The following is a 23,766-nucleotide window of genomic DNA, read 5'->3' on the forward strand; positions in this document are numbered from 1 at the left end:
CACAACAGAAATGGACCACTTGCCTGTTTTTTTTCAATTTAAGGATAGTTTTTTCCCTTATAGGTTCTTTTCCCTTATACATTACTACACAATATTAAGAACAGTTCTCTCTGCTATACAGCAGGTCTTTGTTGATTATCTGTTTTCTATATAGTAATGTATATATATAATACCAAACTTCTAATTTATCTCTCCTCTCACCTTTCCCCTTTAGTAACCATATATATATATATTTATATTAATATTATATTAGTATTAGTTGCTCAATCTTTGCAACCCCATGAGGACAGTAGCCCACCAGGCTCCTCTGTCCATAGAATTGTCCAGGCAAGAGTACTGTAGTGAGTTGTCATTCTCTTCCACAGGGGATCTTCCCAACCCAGGGATCAAAGCCAGGTCTCCTGCACAGCATGCAAATTCTTTACCTTCTGAGCCACCAAGAAGCCTTTTGGTAATCATATGGAATCTTAAAAATAAAAAAGAAAGAAAGAAATGAACTTATATACAAAACGGAAATGGAACACTTGCCTTTTAAAAATATTGGGGTCATTGTTCTTTTCAAATCATGAGCTGTTTCCTCCAGGACTATGATGAGCCCTAAGCATCTCATTTGCCACCCATTCCTGACGTTTCATGCCCTATGTCTGGCCTGTGAATGGTCTTCCTGACCCATGTCTTCTGTAAGGTTATTTTTTGGTTGATTTTCTTCAGTTTCATGTGTCATTCTGATCTTTTACTACTTTGATTCTCTAGCATTTTTTGAGCTTTAATAAGGACTCATCTTTGAGAATTAAATAGGTTATTGTATCTTTGCACTTGATGCAAAGGGCTTTGCACTTGATGCATCTTAGCCATTATTGTATTGTTATTTTGTTAGGATAGATACTCTTCTGGAGTATTGTATTAAAATAAATAAATAAACAAAACTCCTTTTGACATCAGAAAAATCTGGGCACTGATATTGGCTCTACTGCTTTCTAATTTTCTGACTTTAGACCAATTACTAAGCTTTTTCCAACAGGACCTCACAGACAAAAAATGGGGATAATAATGTCGCTTATCATCTAATGCTGTAAGAATTAAATGGGATAATGATTCTGAGCATACAGGCTTAGCCCAATGACTTGCAAATGGTAAGGCCTGATTAAGAATTTGATATTGTTATTTAATTATTTTAATATTAATTATTTAACCTCCAGTATTTTGGTCATCTGATGCCAACAGTCAACTCATTGGAAAAGTCCCTGATGCTGGGAAAGATTGAAGGCAGAAGGAGAAGAAGGCATCAGAGGATGAGATGGCTGGATAGCATCACTGACGCAATGAACATGAATTTGGGCAAACTTCAGGAGATGGTAAGGGACACGGAGGCCTGGCATGCGGCAGTCCATGAGGTCACAGAATCAGACATGACTGGGAACTGAACAACAACATTTAATCATACGCTGAGCTGCTAGATAGAGTCATAGTTGTGGATTTGGGGTAAGATGGGTCTGGTTTAGGTTGAAGGCAGGAGGAGAAGGGGTTGACAGAGAATGAAATGGTTGGATGGCATCACCTACTCAGTGGATATGAGTTTGGTTAAATTCCGGGAGATCATAAAAGACAGGGAACCCTGGCGTCCTGCAGTCCATGGGGTGGCAAAGAGTTAGACATGATTGAGCAACTGAACTGACTCGGGCCTGGTTTGGATCCAGACCTGCCACTAAGTTGTTTATCTCTGAGCAATTTATTTATACCTTCAGAGGCTAATTTTTTCATCTGTAAAATACAGATATTAAATCATACTTAATACTTGTTTTGAATATTAAGTGAGTTATATGAGTTTAGCAACTGGTAACATTTATTATTCATTCTTATGCAAACAGTTTAAACTGTTCTATAGTTTGGTGTGCTGCAGTCCATGGGATCACAAAGAGTCGTACATGACTGACTGAGTGACTGAACAACAACACAGTTTGGGTACCAACTATATTTTACGCTTTTTTTTTTTTTTTTCTTATTAGAGCTCTTTTCCTATTATATAGTGTTTCTAGCACTGTAGTCCAGGAACCTATCAGGGTCCCTGACATCCTTCTAGGGACTTCTGAGTCTAGTACTATTTTCATAAGAAGGCTAAACCATGATTTGCCTTTTTCACTCTCCTTCCTCAAAACTGTACAGTGGCATTTTCCAGAGACTACGGGATGTGGGATGACATCACCACTCTGATGGTAACCTGTGATGTGTTTCTAATCGCTCCTTTAAAATAAATTTTGTGAATACATATTTTAAGCTTATTCCCCCTTCTAATTCCTAATGTAGGGAATATTGACAGATTATAATCTATACAAACAAAATCTGTTGGATGCAACTCTCCTTAATAATTTTTAAGAATGTCAAGGTGTCTTGAAACTAAATCTTTGAAAATCCCTGTCATATTAAACTGTAATTCATTTATATACACTCATCTCCCCCAGTGGACCAGGAGATCCTTAAAGGCAAGTGCTGTATTAAACTTAATGTTTCTGCTTCCTAGCTCGGCACCTGTACGCAGTAAAGTTTCACCAGTTCTGTGTTGGATAACATGTGAAATATTATTTACACTTGGCATTACATCTCCCCATTCCAAATATAATCTCATTAATTTGCACATTTCTCATATACTTTGCTTTCCTCTGCTGCGGCCACAAGTCATTTTCCGTGCGCATTAGCTGTGGGTAGTCTGTCATACCGAGTGAAGTCAGAAAGAGAAAAGCAAATATCATATTTTAACACATATATTTGGAATCTAGAAAAATAGTACAGATGAACCTGTTTGCAGAGCAAGAATAGAAATGCAGATGCAGAGAGTGGATGTGTGGACACACAGGAAGGAGAGGGTAGGATGAATTGGGAAATTTGGATTGATATTTGTATACACTGCCATGAGTAACACAGACAGCTAGTGGGCAGCTGCTGTATAGCCCTAGTAGGGAGCTCAGCTTGGTGCTCTGTGCTGACCCAGAGGGGTGGGCTGAGCGGGAGAGGAATGCATGCATACATATAGCTGGCTCACCTCACTGTACAGCAGAAACTAACACACCATCGTAAGGTGTTATACGCCAGTAGAGAAACTCTGTATTACAACAGGGCCCCTACTCTATATTTCAGGTGAGGATGCACAGCAACACCTTCTGTTGTGCAACCCTCAGACCTCCCAGGTCCTGGATTCTTTCTTGGTAGGAGATGTAGTCTTGCTACTTCTAAACCTAACAGCATCTCAAACAGTGGGCTCTGACAGCTTTGTCTCCTCAGCATCATTAGTTTCTGCAGCATCATTGTGATATTCCCAAAATGCTTCTGGAAGAATGAGGGCTCAGTCCTTCCGTATTTCTCCAGCATTTTTTTCCTGATACGTTTCATCCTCCCTAACGCATAGTGGGCTTAGCTATGAATACTTCTGCTGCTTCTGTATTTTTACCCAGACCATCTCTTCCTCCTCATATGTCCTGTCCTGTGTCTCCACCTACCAAATCTACCTGTTCTTTGGGGTCTTCATTAACTGTCACATTTCCATAAAGTAAGAATGAATCACTCTTCCTCAGGGTTTCACAGTACTGACCACAGTTTATTTGATAAAATCTATTTGTAGTTCAGTTCAGTTGCTCAGTCGTGTCTGACTCTTTGTGACCCCATGGACTGCAGCACCCCAGGCTTCCCTGTCCATCACCACCTCCTGGAGTTTGCTCAAATTCATGTCCATCAGGTCGGTGATGCCATCCAACCATCCCATCCTTTGTCATCCCCTTCTCCTCCGCCTTCAATCTTTCCCAGCATCAGGGGCTTTTCCAGTGAGTCAGTTCTTCACATCAGGTGGCCAAAGTATTGGAGTTTCAGCTTTAGCATCAGTCCTTCTAATGAATATTCAGGACTGATTGCCTTTAGGATTGACTGGTTTGATCTTCTTGCAGCCCAATATGTCTATTTTTTCCCATCTCTTGCAAGCTCCTTAAGGGAAGAAATTGTTCCTCATTCATTGCTATGGAACACTGTATTTGGCTTTTAACATTAAAGAACTCACAAAAAAGTGCTTGAATATCTTTCATCTGAAGCCTGATCAAACACCCCTAGGTATTTTTTCTATATTAGTAGAACTATCCCTTTGAAAAATCACAGGAAAAAAAAAATTCTTATTGCACATATGTTCTATGAAAACAGATCCCATACTATGAAACATTTCCAATAAGAAGAAAAAAGGCCACTTTTATCCATATGTGTTTGACAATGCGCACTTCACTGTTACCGGTGGAAGTCTGAAAATTCAGTGAATAAATAAACGTGCATTGGTTTCAGTCAAATGCAAAGTGCGAAGTTCTGTGCTAGGTTGAAGGTAGCACAAAGCTAGAGCCTTCATCTGCTCGGCCCAGAGAACGCGGTTTCGATAGAGCACAGATGTGAGCTACCGAGTTAGGATGACTGTCTCATGAGAAAGATGTTGAGAAAAAGGAAGGAGGATGTTGGGGCCAAGGCTGAATCATGGAGGGTGTCAGGCATCATCTAAGAGGGTTTTGTTTCTATGTGAAGCTCTATAAAATAATGTGACACACCATGATGGAAATTTCATGACTCACAAGGGAATGAATTGCAGGCTCACAAACCAGGGGTCACCCATATTTCCCCTCCAACCACAGAGCTGATCTAAAGACGCTCAGCCTGAGAAAGACCCTATTTTGCAGGCTCAAGGCTGCTTAGGCAAACTGTATGTGAGTGTATCATCCCCACCTCTGACCTTTTCCCCAATTAATAGCCCAATTTAATATGGATGTTTTTCTGGAGCATAGCACGACCCTTCAGGGCTGCAAAATTAGGCAGGAAATACCCTACGGGCAGGCCTGTCAGGCATGATTTCCAGACTCTGCAAGAGAATACCCAATGCTCTCATTTCTCAGGGAAATAGAGGATTTCTCCCTCAGCTCAAAGTTAGCTCTTTATCTTCAAGGAACTATAAACAAATACAGTTTTGGCAATCACCACTGGGAAAGATAATGCTGATGGAGTTATCGAAAATTCCACTTTTACTCAGCCTCTTTGCCTGCCCCCCACCCCGACCCAAGATTTCACAGCTGTTTCATGTTCCCTTGCATTCTTCAGTTCCACTACGTTTTCTTCGGCTTTAAATGGGCAAAACAGAGACTATGCTTTCTTTGGAGCATGACTTTTTGTCTCTAAAGGAGAAACTCTGTTTTAAGCTTTCAGACTCTTGGCTCCCAATTTTGCTGGTTGTTCTCCATTTAAAGCAGCAACAGTCTCCCCAGGGCAGTTGAGTAAATGAGGTTACACTCTCTACAATTAATGAAACACATTAATATCATTATATTTTCTCCACTTTTCTTTTCCCAAACTTTTAAATAAGTTTTCCAGGCATCTCTGCTTTATGATGCAAAGCCAGAAGAACGATATTGTATAAAAAGGGACATAAAAGAGCACTATTTTATACTAAAGGGGGGAAAAAAAAAACATTTTACAGCATTTTTAGTCCTCTCTGCCCTTTCTTGATGAATTGTGTTGACCCAAGACTAAATTGGCTTAGTAGACTTTTCCTAATGACACAGCATGCTAATCTGCTTTTATATTAAACATTTAATTTAATATAATATATTTTCTTGACGCTATATCTGGATTTATTCTGGAAAATATTTTCCTCATTTTTCAGTAAGGGGAGACTCCAATTTTGGTAGTATCAGAAAACAACAGCCAAAATTAAAAAAAAAGGACTAGTACAATCAATGAAAACATTCTAATACTGATACCAATTCATGTGCAATTTAAATTATGCACATGCATACAAATTAAAAGGGTTTACCTGGTGGCTCAGGGCTTCCCTGATAGCTCAGTTGGTAAAGAATCTGCCTGCAGTGCAGGAGACCCCAGTTCGATTCCTGGGTCAGGAAGATCTGCTAAAGAAGGGATAGGCTACCCACTCCAGTATTCTTGGGCTTCCCTTGTGGCTCAGTCAGTAAAGAATCCACCTGCAATGTGGGAGATCTGGGTTCGATTCCTGGGTTGGGAAGATCCCCTGGAAAAGGGAAGGGTTTCACACCAGTGAAGGACTGGACCCACTCCAGTCCTTCACCAGCTCAGTGGTAAAGAATCTGCCTGCCAATGCAGAAGACGTGGATTTGACTCCTCGGTTGGGAAGATCCCCTGGAGAAGAAAATGGCAACCCATTCTAGTATTCTTGACAGGGAAATCCCATGAACAGAAGAGCTTGGTGGGCTACAGTCTATGGGGTTGCAAAGAGTCCAACATGACTTAGAGATTAAACAAGAACAGTGACTTACAAATTAAGTAAATACATGTACATGTTAATTCTATAACATTATCAATGGATAAGCAGATTACTGATACAGGGGACTCTAGATAGCCAGAATGGGTATTCCAGGAACCACCCCCACTCCCACTCTACTCAAGACCCTTATATAAAATGTCGTAGAACTTGCATATAACCTAGGTACATCCTCTCATATACTTTAAGTCATCTTTAGATTACTCATAATACCTAATACAATATAAATGCTGACTCTTAGCGACCCCATGGACTGTAGCCTACTAGGCTCCTCTGTCCATGGGATTTTCCAGGCAAGAGTACTGGAGTGGGTTGCCATTGCCTTCTCCAAATGCTATGTTAAACACTATAAATACAATGTAAATGCTAGTATCAGTATTTACATAGTTGCTGACATATAGCAAATTGAAGTTTTGCTCTTTAGAACTTCCTAGATTTGGGGGGAATATTTTAGATTCAAGGTTGGTTGAATCCACCATCCAATCCAAGTTTGCAGAACCCAAGGATACAGTGGGCTGATTGGAGTTATTAACCCAGTTATTACTTATTCATATTTTAAAAAATTTTTACTGAAAGCATCTCATATTTTAAATCAGAAAATACAAATATATTGATTAAAAATTTTAAATGCATATAATTTGAAACTATGTATACATGGCTTTGATCCCTACACTGATTTCAGACAATTTTAGACATACATAGCCATAAAACTTGTCCTTTGATTACTCTTAAATATTGGAAGAGATTAATTCATACATTCATCAACCATGGTGCTAGATGAATGCACATAATTTGGAATATTCTCGTTAAAGCACACACACGGAAACATACACATGGAAGATATCACTCGATTGTCCCCTCTGCAGATTTACCTTTCTAATTATGCTTCTCTTAAGGCAATATTAAAATTAGCACTCCCTGAGCACAATCCCACTAATGCTGGGGAAAGTGGCTATGGAGCAAAAATCAGCTCATCGCATTAGCAGTTCAAGCTCTCAGACTCTTTTCTGCACCAGAAGGGTTGAAGCAAGCCCTCTCTTGCCGAAAGTGTTGCAATGATTTATTACCCTGCTAATTCCTCACGTGTTGTGCTGTAATCATTAGACCCTTGGCTGTGAGAGATGATGTCTTTCAGATGGAAAGTCAAGATGATCATGAAAGCACTCATGCTATGTCCCACCACTACAGGATGGTTGGTAATTCTAATGATCCTGGAGGCATTCCAAGCTAGAAAGCCACATGCTACCTCTCTTGAAATTTCAGCTAAAATGCCGCTTTCCTGTTACCAGCCTTATCTATCTGCAATATCGCATATAGCTAGACAGTCATATCACAGTCCAGACATGAATGATTTTAATATCGAGCATAATGATGTCACCAAAACTATCATTTTGGATTTGAAGTTCAAATAGGCTAGTTTGCTGGTTGTAATTATTGTACTATCATGGGAGTTGAACTAGCTTGGAAATGGATGTCCCAGTAGTTATGTTGAACATGATTTCCCTTGGCATGAGAAAATGTGACAGATAATGTTTTCCTTTTCTCCAGGACTTTAAAACTTTAAAGGACTCTGTCTCATCTGATGGTGAGAGTGGATACTCCCTTCATCAGATAACTGAGCAAGTTGAGAGACAGTTCAAGATCACTCAGTAAGAGAATCTAATTTCTCCCTCTTTATATTAACTCCCATTAAGCTGTGAGCTCCAGGAGGCCTAAGAAAACATCTATGTCCATCATCTAACACTTAGCACCACGTCGATGACATTCACAAAATATTGTGAATTAATGAATAAAAACCAGTTGATATTTAAACTCATATTTTCCACTAAACTAAGGTTTCTCAACTTGGGATATATTCTAGAAATTTGTTTTCTGAGATCTTCAATCTTATACAATAACTTTCTCATTTTTAAATGATTCAAAATCATTTTAAAATGAGAAAACAACATAAGCATATTTTGGATTGTCTGGAAATTAGTTTTCTGCCACTTGGTTTCAATGCTGTAATTTGCCTTTTTTGATGTGTTATACAGAAATGAAGGTCAAATTGCATCTGAGTTTATTATATAAACAAAAATATAATGTTAATTAGGAATGCCATATCAATCTTGGAGGCAGACATTCATTTGATCATGTTTTTATCTAGAACAGCATGTGCCATTCATTTCATTATCAGTAGGTGCAATGATTTAAAATAAAATAAAAAACAATGAAAAAATGTTCAGTTCCCAGTCTTAGTAGCAATTGAACTAGATGTTCATTTAAGACAGTTATCAATTATGCAGTAACACCGACATTATATTCAAGAGAACAAAACTGCCTTACAGATATGCCAAATAATTTATTAGAACTGGTGTTTGAATATTACTTGGGCTTCCCTCATAGCTCAGCTGGTAAAGAATCCACCTGCAATGCAGGAGACCCCGGTTCAATTCTTGGGTTGGGAAGATCCCCTGGAGAAGGTATAGGCTATTTACTCCAGTATTCTTGGGCTTCCCTTTTGGCTCAGTCGGTAAAGAATCCGCCTGCAATGAAGGAGACCTGGGTTCGATCCCTGGGTTGGGAAGATCCCCTGGAGGAGGGCATTGCAACCCACTCCAGTATTCTTGCCTGGAGAATCCCGATGGACAGAGGAGCCTTGTGGGCTACAGTCCATGGTGTTGCAAAGAGTCAGACAAAACTGAGCGACTAAGCCAAAAGCCAGCATATGCAGTTTGAATAAAGTTTGAGTCCCAGTAATTCCCAGAATAGCAAACAGAGCCTTACAACAATTGTTTAATATATTATATATATACATATTGAAGTTGAAATACAAAAATAAGTTTAGTGGTGAACCATATCTGAGGTTACTGGTATCCGGTAGGAACTCCAACTTCTTAACTTTAATAATAATGCTACTCCTTATTACAGAGAAGGCAATGGCACCCCACTCCAGTACTCTTGCCTGGAAAATCTGATGGATGGAGGAGCCTGGTAGGCTGCAGTCCATGGGGTCTCTAAGAGTCGGACACAACTGAGCCACTTCACTTTCACTTTTCACTTTCATACTTTGGAGAAGGAAATGGAAACCCACTCCAGTGTTCTTGCCTGGAGAATCCCAGGGACAGGGGAGCCTGGTGGGCTGCTGCCTATGGGGTCGCACAGAGTCGGACACAACTGAAGCGACTTAGCAGCAGCAGCAGCAGCACTCCTTATTAACAATAATGGTTCACTGTCTTTGTCTGTCCATCTTACTTCACTAAGCGTAACATCCTACTGGTCCATCTACGTTGGTGAAAATGGAAAAAATGAAATTCATTTTAAAGACTGAGTAATATTCCATTTGTGTGTGTATGTGTGTGTGTGTGTGAGACATCTTTCTTATTCATTCATTTGTTGATGGACACCAGTTGCCTCCATACTTCGGCTACTGTAAATAATGATGCTCTGAACATAGGAGAGAGGCAAGATAGGAGAAGGGGATTAAGAGGCACAAATGACTAGGTATAAAATTAAGATCTAAGGCTGTAATGTACAGCACAGAGAATACAGCTAAATTCTATAATTACTTTAAATGGAGTATAATCTATAAAAATATTGAATTACTATTTGTACAACTAATATTAGTATTGTATAATACTTCAAATATTAAAAAAATAATGGTTTATTAGACTTTCCTGGCTTTATAGTTTTGCATGCATTTATGAATTTGCTGAGAATTATTAGTTGCAAAGAAATTATAATCATGGATATTTTGTACTTTGTTTTATATTTTTATATATTAAGCAACATTATAAAAATGATGACTTGAGTCAATTCAGTGTTGTCTGAGACTTCATTCCATGATGAATTCTCCTTTGTCTATATATGTGTATTTGTATTATATATATGCATCTAAAATTAATTTTTAAAAGGACATTATAAATTAAATACAAGTATATATATATATAATTTTTTGAATGAATAATCTCTATATAATTACAAAATCCCCTGGAAGAAGTTATCAACTCATTGCCATTGTTCCAAAAGTATAACTGTGTTTTTGTATGTGCAGATCAATCTCAATGAAAGGGAATTATAGACCTGCAAAAATTAAAAAAAATAAAAATCAAGACATCAAATTAAAATTAAAATGTTGGGGAAAAGCAGCATTACATTTCTTTTCCTTTAAGTCCCAGATTTTTGTTGTTGTTGTTGTTGTTTAACTAGCAATATTTCAAATATATTTAATAGTGTGAGAAGAAATTTATGTTTTATTATTATACTCATAAATGGTATTTTCAGAAATAGACCACCTTTTTTGCTTTTGAAGGGATATTTTGAGAAATTAAACATATATGAAAGTGTTAGTTGCTCAGTTGTGTCCAACTCTTTGCAACCCCATGGACTATAGCCTGCCAGGCTCCTCTGTCCATGGAATTCTCCAGGCAAGAATACTGGCATGGGTAGCCATTCGCTTTTCCAGGGGATTTTGCAGACCCTGGGATTGAACCCAGTTCTTCCCTCACTGCAGGCAGATTCTCTACTGTCTGAGACACAAGGGAAGCCAAACATATATTGAAAACTATAGCGTTTTGGACACATTATTTAAAGTGTTTCAATAAGCAAAAAAAACATGTATTTAAGAGTATTTAAAATGTTTTGGTGAAAAATAGTACATAGTTATTGTGAGAAATTCAAACAGAAAAATATAAAGCAAACATTCTTTTCAAAAGTTTTTGAATCCCACCATTCAGAGAGAGCCATTTTTAATAGTTTAGGGCATCCTTTTAGGCATCTTATTTTTACATCTTACCACATGTACAATATTATACATTCATAGTGTGTATATCTTTATCTTGAAGTCATTTTTAACTAGGTATCATGTACATGCAAAGAGTGATTCAAGCAAGTGAATCAGTTTAACGAGAACTACAGCATCAGTTTGACTGTTGAAGAAAACTCAGTGGAACGCTGACTGGAGACAGTGACTGCAGCCATGAAACTGAAAGGCACTTGCTCCTTGCAGAAAACCTGTGACAGACCTAGACGCTGCCCTACAAAGCAGAGACATCATTTTGCTAACAAATGTCCAGGGAGTCAAAGCTATGATTTCTCCAGTAGTCACGTACACATGTGAGAGTTGGACCATAACGAAGGCTAAACACCAAACAACTGATGCTCTTGAACTGTGGTGCTGCAGAAGACTCTTGAGAGTCCCCTGGACAGCAAGGAGATCAAACCAGTCAATCTTAAAGGAAATCGACTCTGAATATTCATTGGAAGGACTGATGCTGAAGCTGAAGCTCCAATACCCTGGCCATCTGATGTGAAGTGCTGACTCACTGGAAAAGACCCTGAGGCTGGAAAAGACTGAGGGCGGAAGAAGGAGGTGAGAGAGGGTGAGATGGTGGGATGGCATCATCGACTCAATGGACATGAGATTGAGCAAACTCCAAGAGATAATGAAGGACAGGGAAGCCTGGCGTGCTGCAGTCCACGGGGTTGCAAAGAGCCAGATACCACTAAGCAACAGAACAACGACAAAGGTAGAACCCCAGATTATCTGATTGACTAGTGTAATTAAATTTAATAGTAAAGAAATAATTACTATGGATAGAGGAATTAGAAATATGTTTAAACAAAGAATCTTTAACATGAGTTTTTCCCACTGGATCTGACTTACGTTGAGCAATTATTATGTTCTACTTTTAAAAATCTTGAATTTATAATAAAGTAAAAAGGAGAAAGATGTATTTATGTTATCCATCTTAGAAGCTGAAGTGAACTACATTACTTGATAGTATCTCCAAATTAATTAAGAAGTCTGTTAGGGGTATTCTTAATAAAGCCAGCCAATTTTTAATTCAGGTTGACATCACTAAAGATACAAGTGTAATTGCTATTGGTTAAAGTCTGGAGATGATCTGATATCAGTCCTCTGCATATGTTCAAGCACAGCAAAACCTCATTAATTTAGACTTCTTCATTTGAATTTCATGACAATTTGAACAATCTACTCTGTTCTTCATTGCTTAAGAAAAAAGTTTCTAGTAGGGAAAAAAATAATCCCAATAAAGGCTAGAATATAAATTATCTTTTTCTTTATGCTTATTTCTTTTAAATTGTTTTTAATTGTGGTAGAATTCCATAATATAAAATATACTATTTTAACCATATTTATCTGTACAGTTTAGTGGTACTAAGTACATTTATATTATTGTGAACTTTAACCATCATCCATCTCCTGAACATTTTTTTTTAATTTAGCAGTATCCATATGTATACAAATGTAGTAACTATGCATTGAAAAACATATATTCAGCATAAAATCTATTTAGAAATAGTCTATTGTGATTTTCTATTATCTGTCTATCTCTAACATCAATCCATCTGTATGTCTTTCTATCTCATATATCTAAATTTTGCCCTGTTACATCTTCACTAATTTAGAATGGTATCCCCCTGTGTTTTTCATTGTATTTAACTTAATGGGGAAAAAAAATATATATATATATATGTGTGTGTGTGTGTGTGCACGTGTGTGTGCATGCTCACTTCTGTCCGACTCCTTGTGACCCCACAAACTGTAGCCTGCCAAACTCCTTTGTCCATGGAATTTTCCAGGTAAGGATACTGGAGTTGGTTGCCATTTTCTACTCCAGGGGATCCTCCCAACCCGGGATCAAACTCACATCTCCTGCATCTCTTGCATTGGCAGGCAGATTCTTTACCACTGAGCCACCAAGGAAACCACGTAGTATCTCATAGTATAGTATCTCATATTACATGTAACAACAGGAAGGTCAATACAATATCTTTAAATCATGGCTTAAAATGTAATTACCTTAAAAAGTGTAAGCTACCAAGTTGTTTATATTAGTGGTTCTCAACTATGGCTGATTTTTACCCTCAGGGTATTTTTCACAAGTTCTATAGACATTTCTAGGTCCTAAAGGACATTGACTCAGAATTCTCACTGGGAGGACTGAGGCTGAAGCTCCAACACTTTGGCCATCTGATATGAAGAGCCAACTCACTGAAAAAGACCCGGATGCTGATAAAGACTGAGGGCAGGAGGAGAAGGGAGTGGCAGAAGATGAGATGGTTGGATGGCATCACCGACTCAATGGACATGAGTTTGAGCCAACTCCAGGAGATAGTGAAGGACAGGGAAGCCTGGTGTGCTGCAGTCCATTGGATGGCAACGAGTGAGACACAACTGAGCGACTGAACAGCAACAACAACAGACATTTCTGTTGTCACAACTGGAAGTGACACTGGTACAGCCCAGGGATGCTGCCAAACATCCTACAGTACACTGGCCAGACCCCCACAGCAGAGAAATAATCACCCTAAAATGTCAATAGTTCCATAGGAACATTATAATTTTAATAATGATTGAATCAGTTATTGATATAATTGGATAAGCTCACTGTCCAAGCTGTCAAATATAAAATAATAAAAATACTATTTGGCAATATTGCAGTCCATTGGAGGATTCCCACCAATAAACATGGCCTGGTTTGGTTCCATGTTGAATCAAGCATAAAGTTTGGTCAGAATTTCAATATTAGACTGTCTACAAGCAGAAGCTGAAGCAGATCTGTTAGGCAGCACAACCTAGGTGCTTGAGAAAGTAGCCTAAAGGAAGGATTTGAGTGTCAATACTTTAGCTGGGAGGTGCAGTGTATTGCATCCAGGTTGGCAGAGATGAGGAAAAAGACAACTTTAGGCAAGAGGAAATGTGAGTCAATTCAAGTGACGCATGGTGATGCTGACCTTTGTGGATGAGGAGCCACAGTGGGATGCAGTAAGCTACTCATCGGGTCTGTCTGCTTTTTCACGAAATGCTGCAAGGTAAAATCTCAGAGCAGTCCTTAAAATGTGTGAAGGAGGGAAATTTTCTCTTTGTCATTGATCAAAATTCACTCCATAAGTCATAGGGGGAGGTTTAACAGCCAACACATTTCTGATTGGTATCATCTCTTTCCTTCTGAGGCTTTCAGTAATGTCAGACTCCACATCCTGCATTCAAAGTCTGAAGGGGGTGGAAGGGTCTAGGTACCCCAGTGCGTGTCTCTTTGGCTTCTGTGTTGTTGAAGTCAAGGGGTCAGAATGAGTGAGTTGTTAGTGGCATGGTAGAGGCAGCTCAGGGAAAATGAGGAAGCATAAATATCTGTGCCTGATAAAGTAAGTATGGGGGTCATTTGAGCTATTTTCCATGGATTTCTTGTACCTTCCTTCCAGGACCATGGTGGGATTATAGTTCTTGTCTATTGTGTTGGTTGGATGGGGCCATATGTCTCACTGAGACCAGTGAGTTGTGAGAGCAAATTGTTTTTGCTACAGCATCCAGTTACCAGTAAAAGATCCTTGCAGAGTTCCTCTGGAATGACAACTGCAAGAGTCAGGATGGCAGCTGCTCCAGCAGCCAGGGTCCTTAAGTGACGACAGTAAAGAGTCTCTTCACCTCTCCATCCTGAGGTAAAAATAGCATGTGATAAGCAAAAACTTGTTATTCTTTAAACCATGAATTTTCAAGGTAATTTGTTACTGCAAAACAGGTTAACCTATTCTGACTGACTCTATTTGCTGTGTAAGTCTCAAGAAGTTGAATAATGGTTAAATTAAGCTGCATGACCATCATACAGGAACAAAGAATAGGGCCTTAAGACATAACAAATGCTTTAAATTTCACTAATCCACATCCATTTCCCAGTTGCAAAACAAAACACAAGACAAGATGGAGCAAAACTCTGTATTCCTTACATAGCAATTCCTCCATAAGAGTATAGATTAGAAATGTAAGAAGATTCCCCAACTAATTTTGCTTTTGAAATAATGCACAAACATTTAGGGGGCTTAATTTTTCTGTATGCAAAATGAGAAACAGTGCTCCAACCATCTTTTTACCACCATGGGGTTACACGTATACACTGGTTTTCTTAAGTTATGTTCATGTAGAGTGAAAGAGAATAATACTTTTGCTGTACCTATCTTGCTCTAGGGGGAAGATTCCCTGGAGGAGGGCAAGGCAACCCACTGCAGTATTCTTGCCTGCAGAATCCCATGGGCAGAGGAGCCTGCTGGGCTATGGTTCTTAGGATCACAAGGAGTCAGACACGACCAAAGTGACTTAGCATGCATGCATCTTGCTCTAGAAATGGTTACAGACTTTTTCATTTGTGATCTCAGATATTCAGAAATTGTAGCATGATCTTCACTTCATAGAAATACTTAACCTTAAGGAGGTTACAAAAAAAAATTCCTATTTCAGACATCTACTAAGTCTTCAAAGAAACAAGGAGGTTACATTTTTCCACCCTTTAAAAAAAGGGGGAAGGATGCATACTCTATACTCCATTTCTTTTAATCCTAAACTCAGTGGGATAAGAATTAGTAATGCCATTTGGCAATTAAGAAAATCAAGACCCTGTAATCTTTTAAGTTTGCACAAAATCCTGTTTCCGATAAGTAGCACAGCTAGAATTGAACCTTGGGTCTCTCTGTTTCCAAAGTCTATTACTATATGTTGTACTCTTGTTACTCAAAGTGTATTCCTTACCACACCACCAATGACACCATCTGAGAGCTTGTTAAAACTGCAGCATCTCAAGCCATGCCTCAGATCTACTGACTTAGGACTGACATTTTTTCAATGGGTCCTGGTTGACTTGTGTGCTTGTTGAAGTCTGAGACCTTTTGCTACACCACATGGCCTTCCCTCAGGCTCATGGAGCCAATGATTCCTTGGTATTAGTTCAGAACCAACTGGAGTGTATATCCCCCAAAGCGATTATTTCCTCTTCTATTGTTAGTTCTGTCAGACTTGGAGAAGCCTGTCCATTTGTCACAGAACTCAAACCCCCAGGTCTAAGATGCCTACTGAAACTTGAAGCAAAATCTAGAATTGGGTTTCAGCCCTGACCATGTTGAATCTGAAATCTCTCAGGGAATGAGGCAAAATTCAGTAGGGTCCTTACAGATCTGCTCCAAGTGATTTTCATTCATGCTTGGAGCTGCCCCAAACCCCCGTGTGTGTGATTTCAAGCCCTTTCTGATGTGGCCCAATGACTTAGTATATTCTTGGTATTCCAAATCTCACTAATGATAACTGTCAATAAGTGGTAAAATGGTATGATAATTTAATGCTTGTGGCTGTGAGTATCAGCCTCCATACAGTCATTTTAAAAATACCTTCGATGTGTAGACACTGCTAGACACTGGGGCTAAAAAAAGTCAAGACACAGCCTTTCTCATCAAGAAGTTCAGAATGGTTTTAGAGATATTGCCTGATAAAAACAAACAAGTAGGCTCATGGGACAAAAAAAGGATAGTAAATGATGTACATTGATAATAAGGCCATTCTCAGTGAGAATGCTCATGATAATTACCATCTAATATGTATCTCATGGAGATGCGTCTCATGGCAGGAGGAGACAGGGATGAAAGAGGATGAAATGGTTGGATGGCATCACCAACTTGATGGACATGAGTTTGAGCAAGCTCCGGGAGCTGGTGATGGACAGGGAGGCCTGGTGTGCTGTAGTCCATGGGGTTGCAAAGAGTCAGACATGACTGAGCGACTGAGCTGAACTCTGAACATGCTTCTCAGGCAGATGAATTATGCTGCATGTTTTAATGGCTCTAGTCCACCAAGTCTCTGGTGTTTGTAGACATTCTTTCTATGGGAGCACATTTTAAAATGTTGTATGTGTACTTTCATACAGCAGGACATCTTATCTTTATGGGATTCCTCAGACTAAACTTCCTTGGGAAAACTAGTAGAAAGAACCCAGAGGTGCCTAACTGTGTTGAATGTTGGGAAGATTTATTTTAACATGCCTCGCCTATTGCAGCCTATGTATGTACATAAAAAACCTACTGAGATATCTGGGAAAATTACAAGTTTTGTGTATTAAAATATTCCTTTTCTTCTGGATGAGTGAAGTTTTATATGTGTGTGTTTATGTGTGTGGGTGTATGTGTGAAAGTGTTAGTCACTCAGTCATGTCTGACTCTTTGTGACCCCATGGCCTGTAACCCTCCAGGTTCCTGAGTCCATGGGATTCCCCAGGCAAGAATACTGGAGAACATAGTCACAGTTATTCCTTTCTCTAGAGACCTTCCAAACCCAAGGATTGAACCTGAGTCTTCTGCATTGCAGGCACATCCTTTACCATCTGAACCACTAGGGTAAACCTTTTATGTGTCTATGGCTCTAGGCAGTGCTAATAGCAAAGAACCTACCGGACAGTGCTGCAGAGGAAAGAGACATGGGTTCAGTTCCTGGGCGGGGAAGATCCCCTGGAGGAGGAAATGGCAACCCACTCCAGTATTCTTGCCTGGAGAATCCCATGGACAGAGGAGCCTGATGATGACATATATATATATATATATATATATATATATATATATATATATCTAGAACTGTGTCAGAAATAATAGAACAATTTCTGATCTTCAGATAAAGCTTCTATGGAGCTGTTTCATGACTAGGGTAAACTGGGAATATTTAAGTATTTTACAAGGTTTATTTCAAGACTGAAACTCCTATAAGAAAGGTATATCTTAAAAGGGATAGAAAAAAAAAATAAATAGAAGCCCTGTAGCAATGGCAAAAATGGCAATGATTATGTTTTCATTCTGTACACTAAAGATGTCTTTGAATATCATTTCTGGGAAATTTTTGGTTCTTTCATAGTATGGCATGAACTGACAAAATTCTCATTTGTGGGGATAAACAATCCCCAAGCAGACTCTTTCTATAAAACTAAATGCTTTAAAGCTTTGAAAATATTCCTTTTGCCTTCTTTAACTTCCAACAACAGCTTAGGGGACAGAAAAGAAGAGGCTATTTGGCAGAAATTCTAAGGTTAAAATACTTTCAGTTGACTCCGTAATTATTTCTGTTCAAAGTTTGACAATGTTTTCCAAAACTGCACTGACCTTTGTGGGAGGGCCAGTGACTGGGGGGAAAAAAACCATAAAAATGAAGCCTAATTCCAAAATCATGTCTAAAATATATGATATAATCTGAAAAACATATGTAACCAGAATTCAAAAAGATATATGGACCTCAGTGTACCTTTGAGCACTATTTACAATATCCAGGACATGGAAGCAACCTAAATGTCTATTAACATTGGAGTGGATAAAGATGACGTGGTACATACATACAATGGAATATTACTAAGCAATGAAAGAGAACAAAATAATGCCTGGAAGGACCTAGAGACTGTCATCTGAGTGAAGTAAGTCAGACAGAGACAGATATCATATGACATCACTCATATGTGGAATATTCTTCACAAATGTGTACAAATATACTTATCTACAAAACAAGAGTCACAAATATAGAAAGCAAATTTATGGTTCGCAGAGATTAAGAAGGGGCAGTGATAAATTGAGAGGCTGAGCCTGACATATACACTGCTGCTAAGTCACTTCAGTCGTGTCCGACTCTGTGTGACCCCAGAGACGGCAGCCCACCAGGCTCCCCCATCCCTGGGATTCTCCAGGCAAGAACACTGGAGTGGGTTGCCATTTCCTTCTCCAATGCATGAAAGTGAAACGTGAAAGTGAAGTCGCTCAGTCGTGTCTGACCCTCAGCGACCCCATGGACTGCAGCCTACCAGGCTCCTCTGTCCATAGGATTTTCCAGGCAAGAGTACTGGAGTGGGGTGCCATTGCCTTCTCCAGACATATACACTACTATGTATAAAATAGATAACTAATAAGAACCTGTTGTATAGCACAGCGAACTCTACTTGATAGTCTGTAATGATCTATATGGGAAAAGAATCTAAAAGAAGTGGGTGTATGGATATGTATAACTGATTCACTGAGTTGCACACCTGAAATTCACACAACATTGAAAATCAACTATACTCCAATAATAATTTTTTTAAAGTACCAATAAAATGTTTGAATAGGTTTTATAGTTATATGGTTATATGAAACTAGAGATGACATAACCTAAAAAAAAAAAAAAAGAGGAGATGCTCAAAGATGAGAATATCCAAGAAGAAAACACATTTGCTATTTCAGAGAGCATCCCAGTACATTACACATAGGATCAAGAGCCTATAGTCCTGGGGCCATTACTTCTGCTGCTCACTATCTGAAATAGTGAGGTAGGTTAAGTTAGTGGCCAAAATCCAAGGGTTCTTGTCTGTTGAACAGAATGTTAACAACTCATTGGACATGACTGTCACATGAAGATTCATTAATTAGTGTTTGCAAAGCACATCAAGGATGAACAGCTCTAAACATTAATGATAACCGATTTCACATTCTCAAGCAATGCCTGCAGTGATTTTTACATGTAAAGTAATGCTAGACATAAGCTTTCATATTCCACCAACATATCACTTAAAACATGACCCTTTAGTAGATTAAGCAGAATACTAAATTGGGTACTAGGAGACAAATAAAGTAACTATTATACATGGGTCATTTTAATGACTGAGGAATGAAGGAGAGACGCACATTATTCACATACATCCCTGGGCAAGTGAAGTTTGTTTGGTCAAATAATTTAAGAGACAAGATTTTATGCTATTGACCCTAAAGACTTTAGATAATTACAGTCTGTTTCAACACATTAGATCACCAATATTGGCTTAATTTTTTTAAAAGTTGTCCACAGAGGAAATATTGGCAGTAACTAGTTGCTAATGGACTTTTTCTTTGCAAAATAACTAGTATTGGCTCTATTTTGTTTGGCATTATAAATGTTCAGTTTCAGGGCAACAATTACAGACACTGAGCTCTGTTTTTTTCATTCAAATATGTTTTTAGCTTAAAAGTGTTGGTTTTACCTTCCAGGATACCAAATACAAAAACACCTTATAGTACTGTTAAGTTCTTTCAAGTATTTTTTTCAGAATTAAATCATAGATCTCAACTCAGGAGATCTACAGAACAAGGCACACACTGACTGTCATGATTTTATCGTTCACCTAGCTTTACTTCTTCTGTAACTTAAAGGGGAAGTCTTTCCTTTCAACCAGACAAGAAAGAAAGTGAAAGTCGTTCAGCTGTGCCCGACTCTTTGAGACTTCATGGACTGTATGATCCATGGGATTCTGCAGGCCAGAATACTGGAGTGGGTGGCCTTTCCCTTCTCCAGGGGATCTTCCCAACCCAGGGATCAAACCCAGGTCTCCGGTGTTGTAGGTGGATTCTTTACCAGCTGAGCCACCAGGGAAGCCCTCAACTAGACAAATGTGTCTTAAAATATAATGGGTTTTAGAAAACAGAGTTCTTGCTTTTATAGAATATTTTAAATTATGTGGAAATTCTATTTTAGGATTGATATACATACCGCAGACACATATGAATAAGAACCAATGTATTTGGTAAGAAAACTAGCATGTCCAAATTAATACTCATCACTTTGAGCGCCAGTCTTGTTGGGGTACCAGCAGACCCTTACTGGAGAAAGGATGGAGTTCAGGATGGCAAGAATATTACTGTAACATCCCCTAGAGTTTCACAGAGATAATGAAGGGAAGATGACAAATAGCCTTTCAAAACTACCAGGAAAATTAAAGAAAAAGGACCCAATTTTTAAAGAAACATAAGTTCTGTGGGAGTGAGACCAGATATGAACATGTACAACTCACCTAGAATATGCCCCAAGCTTCAGCTGATGGTGAATTTATTTTTAAATCATTAGATTAATACCCATTTTGATCGGTATAAAAACATCAGCAAATAAACCTGTTAATGTAATAGAGGTTCACAGAATTCATCTGCTTGCTACAGAAGAAAAAGAAAAGAAATTGGAGCAAAGGAGGTTTTTGTCTGAGATTCACTTGCTAGTCTACGGCTTAGTAGACCAGCTTCCTACACCGAAGTAAAATTAAATGTGTGTGTGTGTGTGTGTGACCACATCGAGTGACAAAATGGTAGCTGTCATAATGTGCCAGTTAACATGTCCAATACGAGCTGATCGTTGAGTGTCCCCTGGGAAAAGAAAGACAGAAACATGACAAAGAACAAAGAACGTGGATCAATAATGCTTGGGGAAATAAGACAGAGAAGGTTATTTACTTGCATTGATCCGTGGCTGCCGCCGCGTAAACTTGGCCTGTTTTTCTTTTGTTAACCTTTAAGCCTGAGTCTACTCAGAGGCAACCAGGGAGCCAACTAACAGGTGTAGATTAAGGATCGAAGGAGGTCACCGTACCTCTGTCACCACCAGGCACTCATGTAACAACATCCCTGAAGAAATTTAAACATCAATAGCCATAATAAGGGCAAATTTATCAAGCCCAGCCAGCTCTAGCTGGGAGCCCGCCTGCGTCCAGCCGGTTTGCCCTTTCTAAAAGCTCAATTGATTTGGACATTCTTTTACTAGAGTTGATTATCAATTGTGACATAGCAAATTTGTTACCTTCCAAGTGCTGAGCGTATGGGGGCTAGTGGAGTCTCTGAAGTGAAAACACCTGGAGTTAAGTCACCCTTCACTACTGAAAAGAGGGAAGCTGGGGATAGCCTTGCTCTCAGAGGGGCCAGAAGGATCCGCCTTCCCTTTGCATGCAGTGCAGGCTGGTCTTGGAGAAGAAGGTCCTCAGAAGAGTTGGGAAGATTTTTTGACCAGACAGTGTGAGTATCCAGTTGAAAATCAGATCATCAAGCTCTTACTCATGCTCTTCCCTCTACCTGGAAAACTCTTAACCATCCATCCTCATTTACCAAAACCAGACCTGTCTCCAAGGTATCATTTAGAAGCTCTGTCCTTTGAAATCCACAATGTAAAGGTCGTTACTCTCTACACTGATACCCTGGTGGATTACACTAATTTCTCTAGTGTCTCTTCTCTTCCCAATGAGATAGCAAATTCCTTGAAGTCAGAAGGTTGGTTTACATTATTTCTAGATCTCCTCAATCACCAACCACCACACCACAGTTTAGGAAAACTTGCTAGCAAGTGAGTAAAGAAATGAATGAAGAAATGCAATTGTTCAAATTTAAATAGTAATTTTAAACTGAGTAATTAAATAAGGACCTTTCAGAGGCAAAACTGCTCACTTCGCCCGCCATGTCCTATAGCTCGATTTTCTATCAGGGGCTATTTTCCATATCTGCTACCTCTTTTCCTTTCTCTCTCCAGCTGTAACTATGACCTCTCCTGGGCATTGGGACTCTCCTGACCACCGCTGGTAGTCACATTGAGCCATCAATAATTTATATTTCAGTGTAATTTCAGTATCCTGTCTCTTGTGTGTGCATGCTAAGTCACTTCAGTCATGTCCCAACTCTTTGAGACTGTCCAATTCTTTGAGCCTGTGTCCAACTCTTTGAGATGCTGTGGACCATAGCCCACCAGGCTCCTCTGTCCATGGGATTCTCCAAGCAGGAATACTGGAATGGGTTGCCGTGCCCTCCTCCAGGGGGTCTTCCCAAACCAGGGATTGAACCTGCGACTCTTTTGTCTTCTGCATTGGCAGGCAGGTTCTTTACCACTAGGGTCACGTGAGAAGCCCAGTAATCACAGCAACCATGTGATATAAGAAGACCAAGTATTATTACCTCTCAGGGAAACTGAGGCTCACAGTGGTTAATGAGGAGCCCCAGGTCACCCAGCTAAGAAATAGATATCTGGGGCTAAAGCATAGCCTGACGCCAAACCCTCTGCTCTTACATATCCTCTTTTTTTTCCCCCCCTTGTTGTTTGCTTAAACAATTTTATTGAGATATAATTCAACTCCCTTCAGAATGTACAATTCAGTGGTTCTTAATAAGGTATCCTCTGTTTCTAATCCATATCCTCTTCATGCTATTTCAGGCAAAATAGAAATTACACAAAGAAAAGTAACACTTATCCCTGCGAAAGAGTGTAGATGGAAAAAGCAGGGGAACACACATGCATTAAAGAAAGAACAATTGCTCACTGTTCCAGAACAGTGCTTCTCACCTGCTTTCCCACAAGACCCATAAGACAGACTCAACCGAGTTCAGGAAACTCACTCCGACCCTTCCCTCCTACGGTATCCATAAAGGATAAGTCGTTTAAACAATGTGTAGCCATCCCAGCTTTACAACCAGCCGTCAGCTGTTTCTTACCACTGGCTGCGGGGGCACCGGGGGCCGGTCCCTATGAAGTGACAGTGATCTTTGGCAGGATGATGCACACAGCCGCGGTGCACAGGACTCGCAGGCACAGACGCTTCCTTTGCGGAGACGGCCTGCTGTAATCAGTCCTCGTTAAGGCCCACAGTAGCCTCACTTCGCGGGGTCTGGAATGCAGCTGTCTCCCCAGCACTGTGTCTTTTCTTAGAACACGTTGCTTTTTTTTTTTTTTTTTTTTTTGGCAGTCCACGCTTTCCAGGCCTGCTATCCACATCAGGAAAACAAAATAAATTAAAACCCCCAAACACCTTTCTAATGAGCACTAATTGGTGCCTCTGCTGATGAGATCTGCAGACAGGCTAAGCCTGGAGGTGGCCTGACTTGAACAGACTTCTTTTTTCCTGCTGCCTTGTGGC

At 39.3% G+C, this 23,766-nt stretch overlaps 1 long non-coding RNA gene across 1 annotated transcript in view; it reads right to left on the reverse strand.

Moving 5' to 3' along the window:
• The window catches only part of LOC138984397 (uncharacterized), a 48,822-nt gene extending 25,323 nt beyond the window's left edge, over nucleotides 1-23,499 (reverse strand). The window contains exon 1 of the long non-coding RNA XR_011461659.1: nucleotides 23,345-23,499. This is a non-coding gene — a long non-coding RNA (uncharacterized lncRNA). The remainder of the gene's footprint in view (nucleotides 1-23,344) is intronic.
• Between the last annotated feature and the right edge of the window lie 267 nt (nucleotides 23,500-23,766).

Source organism: Bos mutus, chromosome 21, assembly GCF_027580195.1.
Source record: "Bos mutus isolate GX-2022 chromosome 21, NWIPB_WYAK_1.1, whole genome shotgun sequence".
NCBI classification, from domain to species: domain Eukaryota; kingdom Metazoa; phylum Chordata; class Mammalia; order Artiodactyla; family Bovidae; genus Bos; species Bos mutus.